General features: G+C 49.8%; 21 non-coding genes and 1 pseudogene across 21 annotated transcripts; 14 read left to right on the top strand and 8 right to left on the bottom strand.

The window, feature by feature from the left end:
* Window positions 1–290: 290 nt before the first annotated feature.
* On the top strand, window positions 291–455 carry LOC135027891 (U1 spliceosomal RNA). Its single transcript, XR_010224272.1, has one exon. It is a non-coding gene; the product is annotated as a U1 spliceosomal RNA (small nuclear RNA).
* A 152-nt stretch (window positions 456–607) lies between these two features.
* On the top strand, window positions 608–770 carry LOC135027818 (U1 spliceosomal RNA). Its single transcript, XR_010224215.1, has one exon. It is a non-coding gene; the product is annotated as a U1 spliceosomal RNA (small nuclear RNA).
* A 671-nt stretch (window positions 771–1,441) lies between these two features.
* On the top strand, window positions 1,442–1,606 carry LOC135027784 (U1 spliceosomal RNA). Its single transcript, XR_010224184.1, has one exon. It is a non-coding gene; the product is annotated as a U1 spliceosomal RNA (small nuclear RNA).
* A 152-nt stretch (window positions 1,607–1,758) lies between these two features.
* Window positions 1,759–1,921, top strand: LOC135027773 (U1 spliceosomal RNA). The gene has a single exon (XR_010224173.1). It is a non-coding gene; the product is annotated as a U1 spliceosomal RNA (small nuclear RNA).
* Window positions 1,922–2,595: 674 nt separating this feature from the next.
* Window positions 2,596–2,759, top strand: LOC135027698 (U1 spliceosomal RNA). The gene has a single exon (XR_010224102.1). It is a non-coding gene; the product is annotated as a U1 spliceosomal RNA (small nuclear RNA).
* A 152-nt stretch (window positions 2,760–2,911) lies between these two features.
* LOC135027824 (U1 spliceosomal RNA) lies at window positions 2,912–3,074 on the top strand. Its single transcript, XR_010224220.1, has one exon. It is a non-coding gene; the product is annotated as a U1 spliceosomal RNA (small nuclear RNA).
* A 674-nt stretch (window positions 3,075–3,748) lies between these two features.
* LOC135027718 (U1 spliceosomal RNA) lies at window positions 3,749–3,912 on the top strand. Its single transcript, XR_010224122.1, has one exon. It is a non-coding gene; the product is annotated as a U1 spliceosomal RNA (small nuclear RNA).
* A 152-nt stretch (window positions 3,913–4,064) lies between these two features.
* On the top strand, window positions 4,065–4,227 carry LOC135027809 (U1 spliceosomal RNA). The gene has a single exon (XR_010224206.1). It is a non-coding gene; the product is annotated as a U1 spliceosomal RNA (small nuclear RNA).
* A 674-nt stretch (window positions 4,228–4,901) lies between these two features.
* LOC135027725 (U1 spliceosomal RNA) lies at window positions 4,902–5,065 on the top strand. Its single transcript, XR_010224129.1, has one exon. It is a non-coding gene; the product is annotated as a U1 spliceosomal RNA (small nuclear RNA).
* Window positions 5,066–5,217: 152 nt separating this feature from the next.
* LOC135027808 (U1 spliceosomal RNA) lies at window positions 5,218–5,380 on the top strand. Its single transcript, XR_010224205.1, has one exon. It is a non-coding gene; the product is annotated as a U1 spliceosomal RNA (small nuclear RNA).
* Window positions 5,381–6,054: 674 nt separating this feature from the next.
* On the top strand, window positions 6,055–6,218 carry LOC135027729 (U1 spliceosomal RNA). The gene has a single exon (XR_010224133.1). It is a non-coding gene; the product is annotated as a U1 spliceosomal RNA (small nuclear RNA).
* Window positions 6,219–6,370: 152 nt separating this feature from the next.
* On the top strand, window positions 6,371–6,533 carry LOC135027797 (U1 spliceosomal RNA). The gene has a single exon (XR_010224197.1). It is a non-coding gene; the product is annotated as a U1 spliceosomal RNA (small nuclear RNA).
* A 674-nt stretch (window positions 6,534–7,207) lies between these two features.
* LOC135027721 (U1 spliceosomal RNA) lies at window positions 7,208–7,371 on the top strand. The gene has a single exon (XR_010224125.1). It is a non-coding gene; the product is annotated as a U1 spliceosomal RNA (small nuclear RNA).
* A 152-nt stretch (window positions 7,372–7,523) lies between these two features.
* On the top strand, window positions 7,524–7,686 carry LOC135027807 (U1 spliceosomal RNA). The gene has a single exon (XR_010224204.1). It is a non-coding gene; the product is annotated as a U1 spliceosomal RNA (small nuclear RNA).
* Window positions 7,687–8,511: 825 nt separating this feature from the next.
* Window positions 8,512–8,674, bottom strand: LOC135027766 (U1 spliceosomal RNA). The gene has a single exon (XR_010224166.1). It is a non-coding gene; the product is annotated as a U1 spliceosomal RNA (small nuclear RNA).
* Window positions 8,675–8,826: 152 nt separating this feature from the next.
* LOC135027724 (U1 spliceosomal RNA) lies at window positions 8,827–8,990 on the bottom strand. Its single transcript, XR_010224128.1, has one exon. It is a non-coding gene; the product is annotated as a U1 spliceosomal RNA (small nuclear RNA).
* Window positions 8,991–9,664: 674 nt separating this feature from the next.
* Window positions 9,665–9,827, bottom strand: LOC135027779 (U1 spliceosomal RNA). Its single transcript, XR_010224179.1, has one exon. It is a non-coding gene; the product is annotated as a U1 spliceosomal RNA (small nuclear RNA).
* Window positions 9,828–9,979: 152 nt separating this feature from the next.
* On the bottom strand, window positions 9,980–10,143 carry LOC135027684 (U1 spliceosomal RNA). Its single transcript, XR_010224086.1, has one exon. It is a non-coding gene; the product is annotated as a U1 spliceosomal RNA (small nuclear RNA).
* A 685-nt stretch (window positions 10,144–10,828) lies between these two features.
* On the bottom strand, window positions 10,829–10,980 carry LOC135027863 (U1 spliceosomal RNA; annotated as a pseudogene).
* Window positions 10,981–11,132: 152 nt separating this feature from the next.
* LOC135027745 (U1 spliceosomal RNA) lies at window positions 11,133–11,296 on the bottom strand. The gene has a single exon (XR_010224147.1). It is a non-coding gene; the product is annotated as a U1 spliceosomal RNA (small nuclear RNA).
* A 674-nt stretch (window positions 11,297–11,970) lies between these two features.
* Window positions 11,971–12,133, bottom strand: LOC135027777 (U1 spliceosomal RNA). Its single transcript, XR_010224177.1, has one exon. It is a non-coding gene; the product is annotated as a U1 spliceosomal RNA (small nuclear RNA).
* Window positions 12,134–12,285: 152 nt separating this feature from the next.
* On the bottom strand, window positions 12,286–12,449 carry LOC135027683 (U1 spliceosomal RNA). Its single transcript, XR_010224085.1, has one exon. It is a non-coding gene; the product is annotated as a U1 spliceosomal RNA (small nuclear RNA).
* Window positions 12,450–12,533: the final 84 nt, after the last annotated feature.

The following is a 12,533-nucleotide window of genomic DNA, read 5'->3' as shown; positions in this document are numbered from 1 at the left end:
AGGGTTGAAGCCAACTTTGACCCACTGCTTGGATGACATCACCGTATGCAAATCCATCTGCTGCAGGCCTTCCCCCAGGAATGCTTGCACTAGTTGTTGCATTTGGTTTGTTGTTTGGGGGTGCTTCAGTATTAGGCAGCCTTCTGCCCTCCCATGTTCATCTGAAAATATGTGTTCTCCCTGCAGTTGTTGTCCCCAGATGAGAGTTCCCTTGTGCTGCCTCAGTTGAATCTCCTTTACTTGACAGAGATGTGCCTGAGCAGCGGCCCTCCTCAGCCCTATCCTAAATCATACTTATTTTGCATAGGAGATACCATGGTCATGAAGATTGTTCTCCCAGGGTGAGGTTCATTCATTGCATTCTGGGTATGCTGACCCCTGTGATTTTCCCAAATTTGGGGAAACTCGACTGCATTATTTGTGGTAGTGGGGGACTGTGTTTGTGCTTTCCTCTGGTCAGCTCTGGTAAAAGTCAGATTTCTTTGTCTCAGATCTTCCTCTAGCCTTGTTCTTCTTTCGAGAGTTTCCTTGTGCTGCCTCAGTTGGATCTCCTTCACTTGACAGGGGGGTGCCCGAGCAGCGACCCTCCCAAGCTCTAGCCCAACTCCTACTTACCTGCCAGGTGAGATACTATAATCAGGAAGGTGCTTCTCCCAGGGCAAGGCTCACCCATTGCACTCTGGGTGTGCTGCTCCTGCGATTTCCCCAAATGTGGGAAACTTGACTGCATAATTTGTGTTTCCCCTGGTCGGCTCTCGTATAATTCAGATCTCTTTGTCTCAGGTCTCTCTCCAGCCTAGTTTGCTGTCTGTTTCAACTTTTCTTTTCTTGAGCCGCTCCCTTCTATGCCCTTGCGCACTATCCTGACTTCTCCCGTCTGCTTACTTTGTGCCTTCCAATGCACAATGCAAACTACAGGTAGTGCTGCAGGGCCCACACCCTTTTACTTGCCGTTCAGAGCAGCTCTGGAGCTGTTACAGTGCCCAGCTGCTGCAATAAATCAGCTTGAATGCTTCAGGGGATGGGGCATGGCAAACATGAGCCCCACACCAAAGGAGGGTGGGGGTGTTTAATGCGAACTAGGGGTCATCCAAGCACCGCAAAAGGCCGCCATGCCCTGCACGCCCCTTTTCTCTTTTCATATGCAGATGAGGGTTGAAGCCAACTTTGACCCACTGCTTGGATGACATCACCGTATGCAAATCCGTCTTCTGCAGAACTTCCCCCAGGAATGCTTGCACTAGTTGTTGCATTTGGTTTGTTGTTTGGGGGTGCTTCAGTATTAGGCAGCCTTCTGCCCTCCCATGTTCATCTGAAAATATGTGTTCTCCCTGCAGTTGTTGTCCCCAGATGAGAGTTCCCTTGTGCTGCCTCAGTTGAATCTCCTTTACTTGACAGAGATGTGCATGAGCAGCGGCCCTCCCCAGCCCTATCCCAAATCATACTTATTTTGCATAGGAGATACCATGGTCATGAAGATTACTCTCCCAGGGTGAGGTTCATTCATTGCATTCTGGGTATGCTGACCCCTGTGATTTCCCCAAATGTGGGAAACGCGACTGCTTTATTTGTTGGTAGTGGGGGACTGTGTTTGTGTTTTCCTCTGGTCAGCTCTGGTAAAAGTCAAATTTCTTTGTTTCAGATCTTCCTCTAGCCTTGTTCTTCTTTCGAGAGTTTCCTTGTGCTGCCTCAGTTGGATCTCCTTCACTTGACAGGGGGGTGCCCGAGCAGCGACCCTCCCCAGCTCTAGCCCAACTCCTACTTACCTGCCAGGTGAGATACTATGATCATGAAGGTGCTTCTCCCAGGGCAAGGCTCACCCATTGCACTCTGGGTGTGCTGCCCCTGCGATTTCCCCAAATGTGGGAAACTTGACTGCATAATTTGTGTTTCCCCTGGTCAGGTCTCGTATAATTCAGATCTCTTTGTCTCAGGTCTCTCTCCAGCCTAGTTTGCTGTCTGTTTCAACTTCTCTTTTCTTGAGCCGCTCCCTTTTATACCCTTGTGCACTATCCTGACTTCTCCTCCTGTCTGCTTACTTTGTGCCTTCCAATGCGCAATGCAAACTACAGGTAGTGCTGCAGGGCCCACACCCTTTTACTTGCCTTACTGAACAGCTCTGGAGCTGTTACAGTGCCAAGCTGCTGCAAGAAATCAGCTTGAATGCTTCAGGGGATGGGGCATGGCCAACATGAGCCCCACACCGAAGGAGGGTGGAGGTGTTTAATGCGAACTAAGGGTCATCCAAGCGCCGCAAAAGGCCGCCATGCCCTGCATACCCCTTTTCTCTTTTCATATGCAGATGAGGGTTCCAGCCAACTTTGGCCCACTGCTTGGATGACATCACCGTATGCAATTCCGTCTTCTGCAGAACTTCCCCCAGGAATGCTTGTACTAGTTGTTGCATTTGGTTTGTTGTTTGGGGGTGCTTCAGTATTAGGCAGCCTTCTGCCCTCCCATGTTCATCTGAAAATATGTGTTCTCCCTGCAGTTGTTGTCCCCAGATGAGAGTTTCCTTGTGCTGCCTCAGTTGAATCTCCTTTACTTGACAGAGATGTGCATGAGCAGCGGCCCTCCCCAGCCCTATCCCAAATCATACTTATTTTGCATAGGAGATACCATGGTCATGAAGATTGTTCTCCCAGGGTGAGGTTCATTCATTGCATTTTGGGTATGCTGACCCCTGTGATTTCCCCAAATGTGGGAAACTCGACTGCATTATTTGTGGTAGTGGGGGACTGTGTTTGTGCTTTCCTCTGGTCAGCTCTGGAAAAAGTCAGATTTCTTTGTCTCAGATCTTCCTCTAGCCTTGTTCTTCTTTCGAGAGTTCCCTTGTGCTGCCTCAGTTGGATCTCTTTCACTTGACAGGGGGGTGCCCGAACAGCGACTTTCCCCAGCTCTAGCCCAACTCCTACTTACCTGCCAGGTGAGATACTATGATCATGAAGGTGCTTCTCCCAGGGCAAGGCTCACCCATTGCACTCTGAGTGTGCTGCCCCTGCGATTTCCCCAAATGTGGGAAACTTGACTGCATAATTTGTGTTTCCCCTGGTCGGCTCTCGTATAATTCAGATCTCTTTGTCTCAGGTCTCTCTCCAGCCTAGTTTGCTGTCTGTTTCCACTTCTCTTTTCTTCAGCCGCTCCCTTCTATACCCTTGTGCACTATCCTGACTTCTCCTCCCGTCTGCTTACTTTGTGCCTTCCAATGCACAATGCACACTACATGTAGTGCTGCAGGGCCCACACCCTTTTACTTGCCTTACAGAGCAGCTCTGGAGCTGTTACAGTGCCCAGCTGCTGCAAGAAATCAGCTTGAATGCTTCAGGGGATGGGGCATGGCCAACATGAGCCCCACACCAAAGGAGGGTGGAGGTGTTTAATGCGAACTAGGGGTCATCCAAGCACCGCAAAAGGCCGCCATGCCCTGCACGCCCCTTTTCTCTTTTCATATGCAGATGAGGGTTGAAGCCAACTTTGACCCACTGCTTGGATGACATCACCGTATGCAAATCCGTCTTCTGCAGAACTTCCCCCAGGAATGCTTGCACTAGTTGTTGCATTTGGTTTGTTGTTTGGGGGTGCTTCAGTATTAGGCAGCCTTTTGCCCTCCCATGTTCATCTGAAAATATGTGTTCTCCCTGCAGTTGTTGTCCCAAGATGAGAGTTCCCTTGTGCTGCCTCAGTTGAATCTCCTTTACTTGACAGAGATGTGCATGAGCAGCGGCCCTCCCCAGCCCTATTCCAAATCATACTTATTTTGCATAGGAGATACCATGGTCATGAAGATTTTTCTCCCAGGGTGAGGTTCATTCATTGCATTTTGGGTATGCTGACCCCTGTGATTTCCCCAAATGTGGGAAACTTGACTGCATTATTTGTGGTAGTGGGAGACTGTGTTTGTGCTTTCCTCTGGTCAGCTCTGGTAAAAGTCAGATTTCTTTGTCTCAGATTTTCCTTTAGCCTTGTTCTTCTTTCGAGAGTTCCCTTGTGCTGCCTCAGTTGGATCTCCTTCACTTTACAGGGGGGTACCCGAGCAGCGACCCTCCCCAGCTCTAGCCCAACTCCTACTTACCTGCCAGGTGAGATACTATGATCATGAAGGTGCTTCTCCCAGGGCAAGGCTCACCCATTGTACTCTGGGTGTGCTGCTCCTGCGATTTCCCCAAATGTGGGAAACTTGACTGCATAATTTGTGTTTCCCCTGGTCGGCTCTCGTATAATTCAGATCTCTTTGTCTCAGGTCTCTCTCCAGCCTAGTTTGCTGTCTGTTTCCACTTCTCTTTTCTTCAGCCGCTCCCTTCTATACCCTTGTGCACTATCCTGACTTCTCCTCCCGTCTGCTTACTTTGTGCCTTCCAATGCACAATGCAAACTACAGGTAGTGCTGCAGGGCCCACACCCTTTTACTTGCCTTACAGAGCAGCTCTGGAGCTGTTACAGTGCCCAGCTGCTGCAAGAAATCAGCTTGAATGCTTCAGGGGCTGGGGCATAGCCAACATGAGCCCCACACCGAAGGAGGGTGGAGGTGTTTAATGCAAACTAGGGGTCAGACAAGCGCCGCAAAAGGCCACCATGCCCTGCACGCCCCTTTTCTGTTTTCATATGCAGACGAGGGTTGAAGCCAACTTTGACCCACTGCTTGGATGACATCACCATATGCAAATCCATCTGCGGCAGGCCTTCCCCCAGGAATGCTTGCACTAGTTGTTGCATTTGGTTTGTTGTTTGGAGGTGCTTCAGTATTAGGCAGCCTTCTGCCCTCCCATGTTCATCTGAAAATATGTGTTCTCCCTGCAGTTGTTGTCCCAAGATGAGAGTTCCCTTGTGCTGCCTCAGTTGAATCTCCTTTACTTGACAGAGATGTGCATGAGCAGCGGCCCTCCCCAGCCCTATTCCAAATCATACTTATTTTGCATAGGAGATACCATGGTCATGAAGATTTTTCTCCCAGGGTGAGGTTCATTCATTGCATTTTGGGTATGCTGACCCCTGTGATTTCCCCAAATGTGGGAAACTTGACTGCATTATTTGTGGTAGTGGGAGGCTGTGTTTGTGCTTTCCTCTGGTCAGCTCTGGTAAAAGTCAGATTTCTTTGTCTCAGATTTTCCTTTAGCCTTGTTCTTCTTTCGAGAGTTCCCTTGTGCTGCCTCAGTTGGATCTCCTTCACTTTACAGGGGGGTACCCGAGCAGCGACCCTCCCCAGCTCTAGCCCAACTCCTACTTACCTGCCAGGTGAGATACTATGATCATGAAGGTGCTTCTCCCAGGGCAAGGCTCACCCATTGTACTCTGGGTGTGCTGCTCCTGCGATTTCCCCAAATGTGGGAAACTTGACTGCATAATTTGTGTTTCCCCTGGTCGGCTCTCGTATAATTCAGATCTCTTTGTCTCAGGTCTCTCTCCAGCCTAGTTTGCTGTCTGTTTCCACTTCTCTTTTCTTCAGCCGCTCCCTTCTATACCCTTGTGCACTATCCTGACTTCTCCTCCCGTCTGCTTACTTTGTGCCTTCCAATGCACAATGCAAACTACAGGTAGTGCTGCAGGGCCCACACCCTTTTACTTGCCTTACAGAGCAGCTCTGGAGCTGTTACAGTGCCCAGCTGCTGCAAGAAATCAGCTTGAATGCTTCAGGGGATGGGGCATGGCCAACATGAGCCCCACACCAAAGGAAGGTGGAGGTGTTTAATGCGAACTAGGGGTCATCCAAGCACCGCAAAAAGCCGCCATGCCCTGCACGCCCCTTTTCTCTTTTCATATGCAGATGAGGGTTGAAGCCAACTTTGACCCACTGCTTGGATGACATCACCGTATGCAAATCCGTCTTCTGCAGAACTTCCCCCAGGAATGCTTGCACTAGTTGTTGCATTTGGTTTGTTGTTTGGGGGTGCTTCAGTATTAGGCAGCCTTCTGCCCTCCCATGTTCATCTGAAAAGATGTGGTCTCCCTGCAGTTGTTGTCCCCAGATGAGAGTTCCCTTGTGCTGCCTCAGTTGAATCTCCTTAACTTGACAGAGATGTGCCTGAGCAGCGGCCCACCCCAGCTCTATCCCAAATCATACTTATTTTGCATAGGACATACCATGGTCATGAAGATTATTCTCCCAGGGTGAGGTTCATTCATTGCATTCTGGGTATGCTGACCCCTGTGATTTCCCCAAATGTGGGAAACTCGACTGCTTTATTTGTGGTAGTGGGGGACTGTGTTTGTGTTTTCCTCTGGTCAGCTCTGGTAAAAGTCAGATTTCTTTGTTTCAGATCTTCCTCTAGCCCTGTTCTTCTTTTGAGAGTTCCCTTGTGCTGCCTCAGTTGGATCTCCTTCACTTGACAGGGGGGTGCCCGAGCAGAGACCCTCCCCAGCTCTAGCCCAACTCCTACTTACCTGCCAGGTGAGATACTATGATCATGATGGTGCTTCTCCCAGGGCAAGGCTCACCCATTGCACTCTGGGTGTGCTGCCCCTGCGATTTCCCCAAATGTGGGAAACTTGACTGCATAATTTGTGTTTCCCCTGGTCGGCTCTCGTATAATTCAGATCTCTTTGTCTCAGGTCTCTCTCCAGCCTAGTTTGCTGTCTGTTTCCACTTCTCTTTTCTTCAGCCGCTCCCTTCTATAACCTTGTGCACTATCCTGACTTCTCCTCCCGTCTGCTTACTTTGTGCCTTCCAATGCACAATGCAAACTACAGGTAGTGCTGCAGGGCCCACACCCTTTTACTTGCCTTACAGAGCAGCTCTGGAGCTGTTACAGTGCCCAGCTGCTGCAAGAAATCTGCTTGAATGCTTCAGGGGATGGGGCATGGCCAACATGAGCCCCACACCAAAAGAGGGTGGAGGTGTTTAATGCGAACTAGGGGTCATCCAAGCACCGCAAAAGGCCGCCATGCCCTGCACGCCCCTTTTCTCTTTTCATATGCAGACGAGGGTTGAAGCCAACTTTGACCCACTGCTTGGATGACATCACCATATGCAAATCCATCTGCGGCAGGCCTTCCCCCAGGAATGCTTGCACTAGTTGTTGCATTTGGTTTGTTGTTTGGGGGTGCTTCAGTATTAGGCAGCCTTCTGCCCTCCCATGTTCATCTGAAAATATATGTTCTCCCTGCAGTTGTTGTCCCCAGATGAGAGTTCCCTTGTGTTGCCTCAGTTAAATCTCCTTTACTTGACAGAGATGTGCATGAGCAGCGGCCCTCCCCAGCCCTATTCCAAATCATACTTATTTTGCATAGGAGATACCATGGTCATGAAGATTTTTCTCCCAGGGTGAGGTTTATTCATTGCATTTTGGGTATGCTGACCCCTGTGATTTCCCCAAATGTGGGAAACTTGACTGCATTATTTGTGGTAGTGGGAGGCTGTGTTTGTGATTTCTTCTGGTCAGCTCTGGTAAAAGTCAGATTTCTTTGTCTCAGATTTTCCTTTAGCCTTGTTCTTCTTTCGAGAGTTCCCTTGTGCTGCCTCAGTTGGATCTCCTTCACTTTACAGGGGGGTACCCGAGCAGCGACCCTCCCCAGCTCTAGCCCAACTCCTACTTACCTGCCAGGTGAGATACTATGATCATGAAGGTGCTTCTCCCAGGGCAAGGCTCACCCATTGTACTCTGGGTGTGCTGCTCCTGCGATTTCCCCAAATGTGGGAAACTTGACTGCATAATTTGTGTTTCCCCTGGTCGGCTCTCGTATAATTCAGATCTCTTTGTCTCAGGTCTCTCTCCAGCCTAGTTTGCTGTCTGTTTCCACTTCTCTTTTCTTCAGCCGCTCCCTTCTATACCCTTGTGCACTATCCTGACTTCTCCCGTCTGCTTACTTTGTGCCTTCCAATGCACAATGCAAACTACAGGTAGTGCTGCAGGGCCCACACCCTTTTACTTGCCTTACAGAGCAGCTCTGGAGCTGTTACAGTGGCCAGCTGCTGCAAGAAATCAGCTTGAATGCTTCAGGGGCTGGGGCATAGCCAACATGAGCCCCACACCGAAGGAGGGTGGAGGTGTTTAATGCAAACTAGGGGTCAGTCAAGCGCCGCAAAAGGCCACCATGCCCTGCACGCCCCTTTTCTGTTTTTATATGCAGACGAGGGTTGAAGCCACCTTTGACCCACTGCTTGGATGACATCACCATATGCAAATCCATCTGCGGCAGGCCTTCCCCCAGGAATGCTTGCACTAGTTGTTGCATTTGGTTTGTTGTTTGGGGGTGCTTCAGTATTAGGCAGCCTTCTGCTCCACCCTCCTTTGGTGTGGGGCTCATGTTGGCCATGTCCCATCCCCTGAAGCATTCAAGCAGATTTCTTGCAGCAGCTGGGCACTGTAACAGCTCCAGAGACGCTCTGTAAGGCAAGTAAAAGGGTGTGGGCCCTGCAGCACTACCTGTAGTTTGCATTGTGCATTGGAAGGCACAAAGTAAGCAGACGGGAGGATAAGTCAGGATAGTGCACAAGGGTATAGAAGGGAGCGGCTGAAGAAAAGAGAAGTGGAAACAGACAGCAAACTAGGCTGGAGAGAGATCTGAGACAAAGAGATCTGAATTATACGAGAGCCGACCAGGGGAAACACAAATTATGCAGTCAAGTTTCCCACATTTGGGGAAATCGCAGGGGCAGCACACCCAGAGTGCAATGGGTGAGCCTTGCCCTGGGAGAAGCACCTTCATGATCATAGTATCTCACCTGGCAGGTAAGTAGGAGTTGGGCTAGAGCTAGGGAGGGTCGCTGCTCGGGCACCCCCCTGTTAAGTGAAGGAGATCCAACTGAGGCAGCACAAGGGAACTCTCGAAAGAAGAACAAGGCTAAAGGAAAATCTGAAACAAAGAAATCTGACTTTTACCAGAGCTGACCAGAAGAAATCACAAACACAGCCTCCCACTACCACAAATAATGCAGTCGAGTTTCCCACATTTGGGGAAATCACAGGGGTCAGCATACCCAAAATGCAATGAATGAACCTCACCCTGGGAGAAAAATCTTCATGACCATGGTATCTCCTATGCAAAATAAGTATGATTTGGAAGAGGGCTGGGGAGGGCCGCTGCTCATGCACATCTCTGTCAAGTAAAGGAGATTCAACTGAGGCAGCACAAGGGAACTCTCATCTTGGGACAACAACTGCAGGGAGAACATATATTTTCAGATGAACATGGGAGGGCAGAAGGCTGCCTAATACTGAAGCACCCCCAAACAACAAACCAAATGCAACAACTAGTGCAAGCATTCCTGGGGGAAGGCCTGCCGCAGATGGATTTGCATATGGTGATGTCATCCAAGCAGTTGGTCAAAGTTGGCTTCAACCCTCGTCTGCATATGAAAAGAGAAAAGGGGCGTGCAGGGCATGGTGGCCTTTTGCGGCGCTTGGCTGACCCCTAGTTTGCATTAAACACCTCCACCCTCCTTTGGTGTGGGGCTCATGTTGGCTATGCCCCAGCCCCTGAAGCATTCAAGCTGAATTCTTGCAGCAGCTGGGCACTGTAACAGCTCCAGAGCTGCTCTGTAAGGCAAGTAAAAGGGTGTGGGCCCTGCAGCACTACCTGTAGTTCGCATTGTGCGTTGGAAGGCACAAAGTAAGCAGACAGGAGGAGAAGTCAGGATAGTGCGCAAGGGCATAGAAGGGAGCGGCTCAAGAAAAGAGAAGTGGAAACAGACAGCAAACTAGGCTGGAGAGAGACCTGAGACAAAGAGATCTGAATTATACGAGAGCCGACCAGGGGAAACACAAATTATGCAGTCAAGTTTCCCACATTTGGGGAAATCGCAGGAGCAGCACACCCAGAGTGCAATGGGTGAGCCTTGCCCTGGGAGAAGCACCTTCATGATCATAGTATCTCACCTGGCAGGTAAGTAGGAGTTGGGCTAGAGCTGGGGAGGGTCGCTGCTCGGGTACCCCCCTGTAAAGTGAAGGAGATCCAACTGAGGCAGCACAAGGGAACTCTCGAAAGAAGAACAAGGCTAGAGGAAGATCTGAGACAAAGAAATCTGACTTTTACCAGAGCTGACCAGAGGAAAGCACAAACACAGTCCCCCACTACCACAAATAATGCAGTCAAGTTTCCCACATTTGGGGAAATCACAGAGGTCAGCATACCCAAAATGCAATGAATGAACCTCACCCTGGGAGAACAATCTTCATGACCATGGTATCTCCTATGCAAAATAAGTATGATTTGGAATAGGGCTGGGAAGGGCCGCTGCTCATGCACATCTCTGTCAAGTAAAGGAGATTCAACTGAGGCAGCACAAGGGAACTCTCATCTGGGGACAACAACTGCAGGGAGAACACATATTTTCAGATGAACATGGGAGGGCAGAAGGCTGCCTAATACTGAAGCACCCCCAAACAACAAACCAAATGCAACAACTAGTGCAAGCATTCCTGGGGGAAGTTCTGCAGAAGATGGATTTGCATACGGTGATGTCATCCAAGCAGTGGGTCAAAGTTGGCTTCAACCCTCATCTGCATATGAAAAGAGAAAAGGGGCGTGCAGGGCATGGCGGCCTTTTGCGGTGCTTGGATGACCCCTAGTTCGCATTAAACACCTCCACCCTCCTTCGGTGTGGGGCTCATGTTGGCTATGCCCCAGCCCCTGAAGCATTCAAGCTGATTTCTTGCAGCAGCTGGGCACTGTAACAGCTCCAGAGCTGCTCTGTAAGGCAAGTAAAAGGGTGTGGGCCCTGCAGCACTACCTGTAGTTTGCATTGTGCATTGGAAGGCACAAAGTAAGCAGATGGGAGGAGAAGTCAGGATAGTGCACAAGGGTATAGAAGGGAGCGGCTGAAGAAAAGAGAAGTGGAAACAGACAGCAAACTAGGCTGGAGAGAGACCTGAGACAAAGAGATCTGAATTATACATGAGCCGACCAGGGGAAACACAAATTATGCAGTCAAGATTCCCACATTTGGGGAAATCGCAGGAGCATCACACCCAGAGTACAATGGGTGAGCCTTGCCCTGGGAGAAGCACCTTCATGATCATAGTATCTCACCTGGCAGGTAAGTAGGAGTTGGGCTAGAGCTGGGGAGGGTCGCTGCTCGGGTACCCCCCTGTAAAGTGAAGGAGATCCAACTGAGGCAGCACAAGGGAACTCTCGAAAGAAGAACAAGGCTAAAGGAAAATCTGAGACAAAGAAATCTGACTTTTACCAGAGCTGACCAGAGGAAAGCACAAACACAGTCTCCCACTACCACAAATAATGCAGTCAAGTTTCCGACATTTGGGGAAATCACAGGGGTCAGCATACCCAAAATGCAATGAATGAACCTCACCCTGGGAGAAAAATCTTCATGACCATGGTATCTCCTATGCAAAATAAGTATGATTTGGAATAGGGCTGGGGAGGGCCGCTGCTCATGCACATCTCTGTCAAGTAAAGGAGATTCAACTGAGGCAGCACAAGGGAACTCTCATCTTGGGACAACAACTGCAGGGAGAACATATATTTTCAGATGAACATGGGAGGGCAGAAGGCTGCCTAATACTGAAGCACCCCCAAACAACAAACCAAATGCAACAACTAGTGCAAGCATTCCTGGGGGAAGGCCTGCCGCAGATGGATTTGCATATGGTGATGTCATCCAAGCAGTGGGTCAAAGTTGGCTTCAACCCTCGTCTGCATATGAAAAGAGAAAAGGGGCGTGCAGGGCATGGTGGCCTTTTGCGGCGCTTGGCTGACCCCTAGTTTGCATTAAACACCTCCACCCTCCTTTGGTGTGGGGCTCATGTTGGCTATGCCCCAGCCCCTGAAGCATTCAAGCTGATTTCTTGCAGCAGCTGGGCACTGTAACAGCTCCAGAGCTGCTCTGTAAGGCAAGTAAAAGGGTGTGGGCCCTGCAGCACTACCTGTAGTTCGCATTGTGCATTGGAAGGCACAAAGTAAGCAGACGGGAGGAGAAGTCAGGATAGTGCACAAGGGTATAGAAGGGAGCGGCTGAAGAAAAGAGAAGTGGAAACAGACAGCAAACTAGGCTGGAGAGAGACCTGAGACAAAGAGATCTGAATTATACGAGAGCCGACCAGGGGAAACACAAATTATGCAGTCAAGTTTCCCACATTTGGGGAAATCGCAGGAGCAGCACACCCAGAGTGCAATGGGTGAGCCTTGCCCTGGGAGAAGCACCTTCATGATCATAGTATCTCACCTGGCAGGTAAGTAGGAGTTGGGCTAGAGCTGGGGAGGGTCGCTGCTCGGGTACCCCCCTGTAAAGTGAAGGAGATCCAACTGAGGCAGCACAAGGGAACTCTCGAAAGAAGAACAAGGCTAGAGGAAGATCTGAGACAAAGAAATCTGACTTTTACCAGAGCTGACCAGAGGAAAGCACAAACACAGTCCCCCACTACCACAAATAATGCAGTCAAGTTTCCCACATTTGGGGAAATCACAGAGGTCAGCATACCCAAAATGCAATGAATGAACCTCACCCTGGGAGAACAATCTTCATGACCATGGTATCTCCTATGCAAAATAAGTATGATTTGGAATAGGGCTGGGAAGGGCCGCTGCTCATGCACATCTCTGTCAAGTAAAGGAGATTCAACTGAGGCAGCACAAGGGAA

This window comes from Pseudophryne corroboree, unplaced genomic scaffold (assembly GCF_028390025.1).
Source record: "Pseudophryne corroboree isolate aPseCor3 unplaced genomic scaffold, aPseCor3.hap2 scaffold_471, whole genome shotgun sequence".
Lineage (NCBI taxonomy): Eukaryota > Metazoa > Chordata > Amphibia > Anura > Myobatrachidae > Pseudophryne > Pseudophryne corroboree.
The sequence above is the reverse complement of the archived record's forward strand: the minus strand, read 5'-3'. Positions and strand labels throughout refer to the sequence as shown.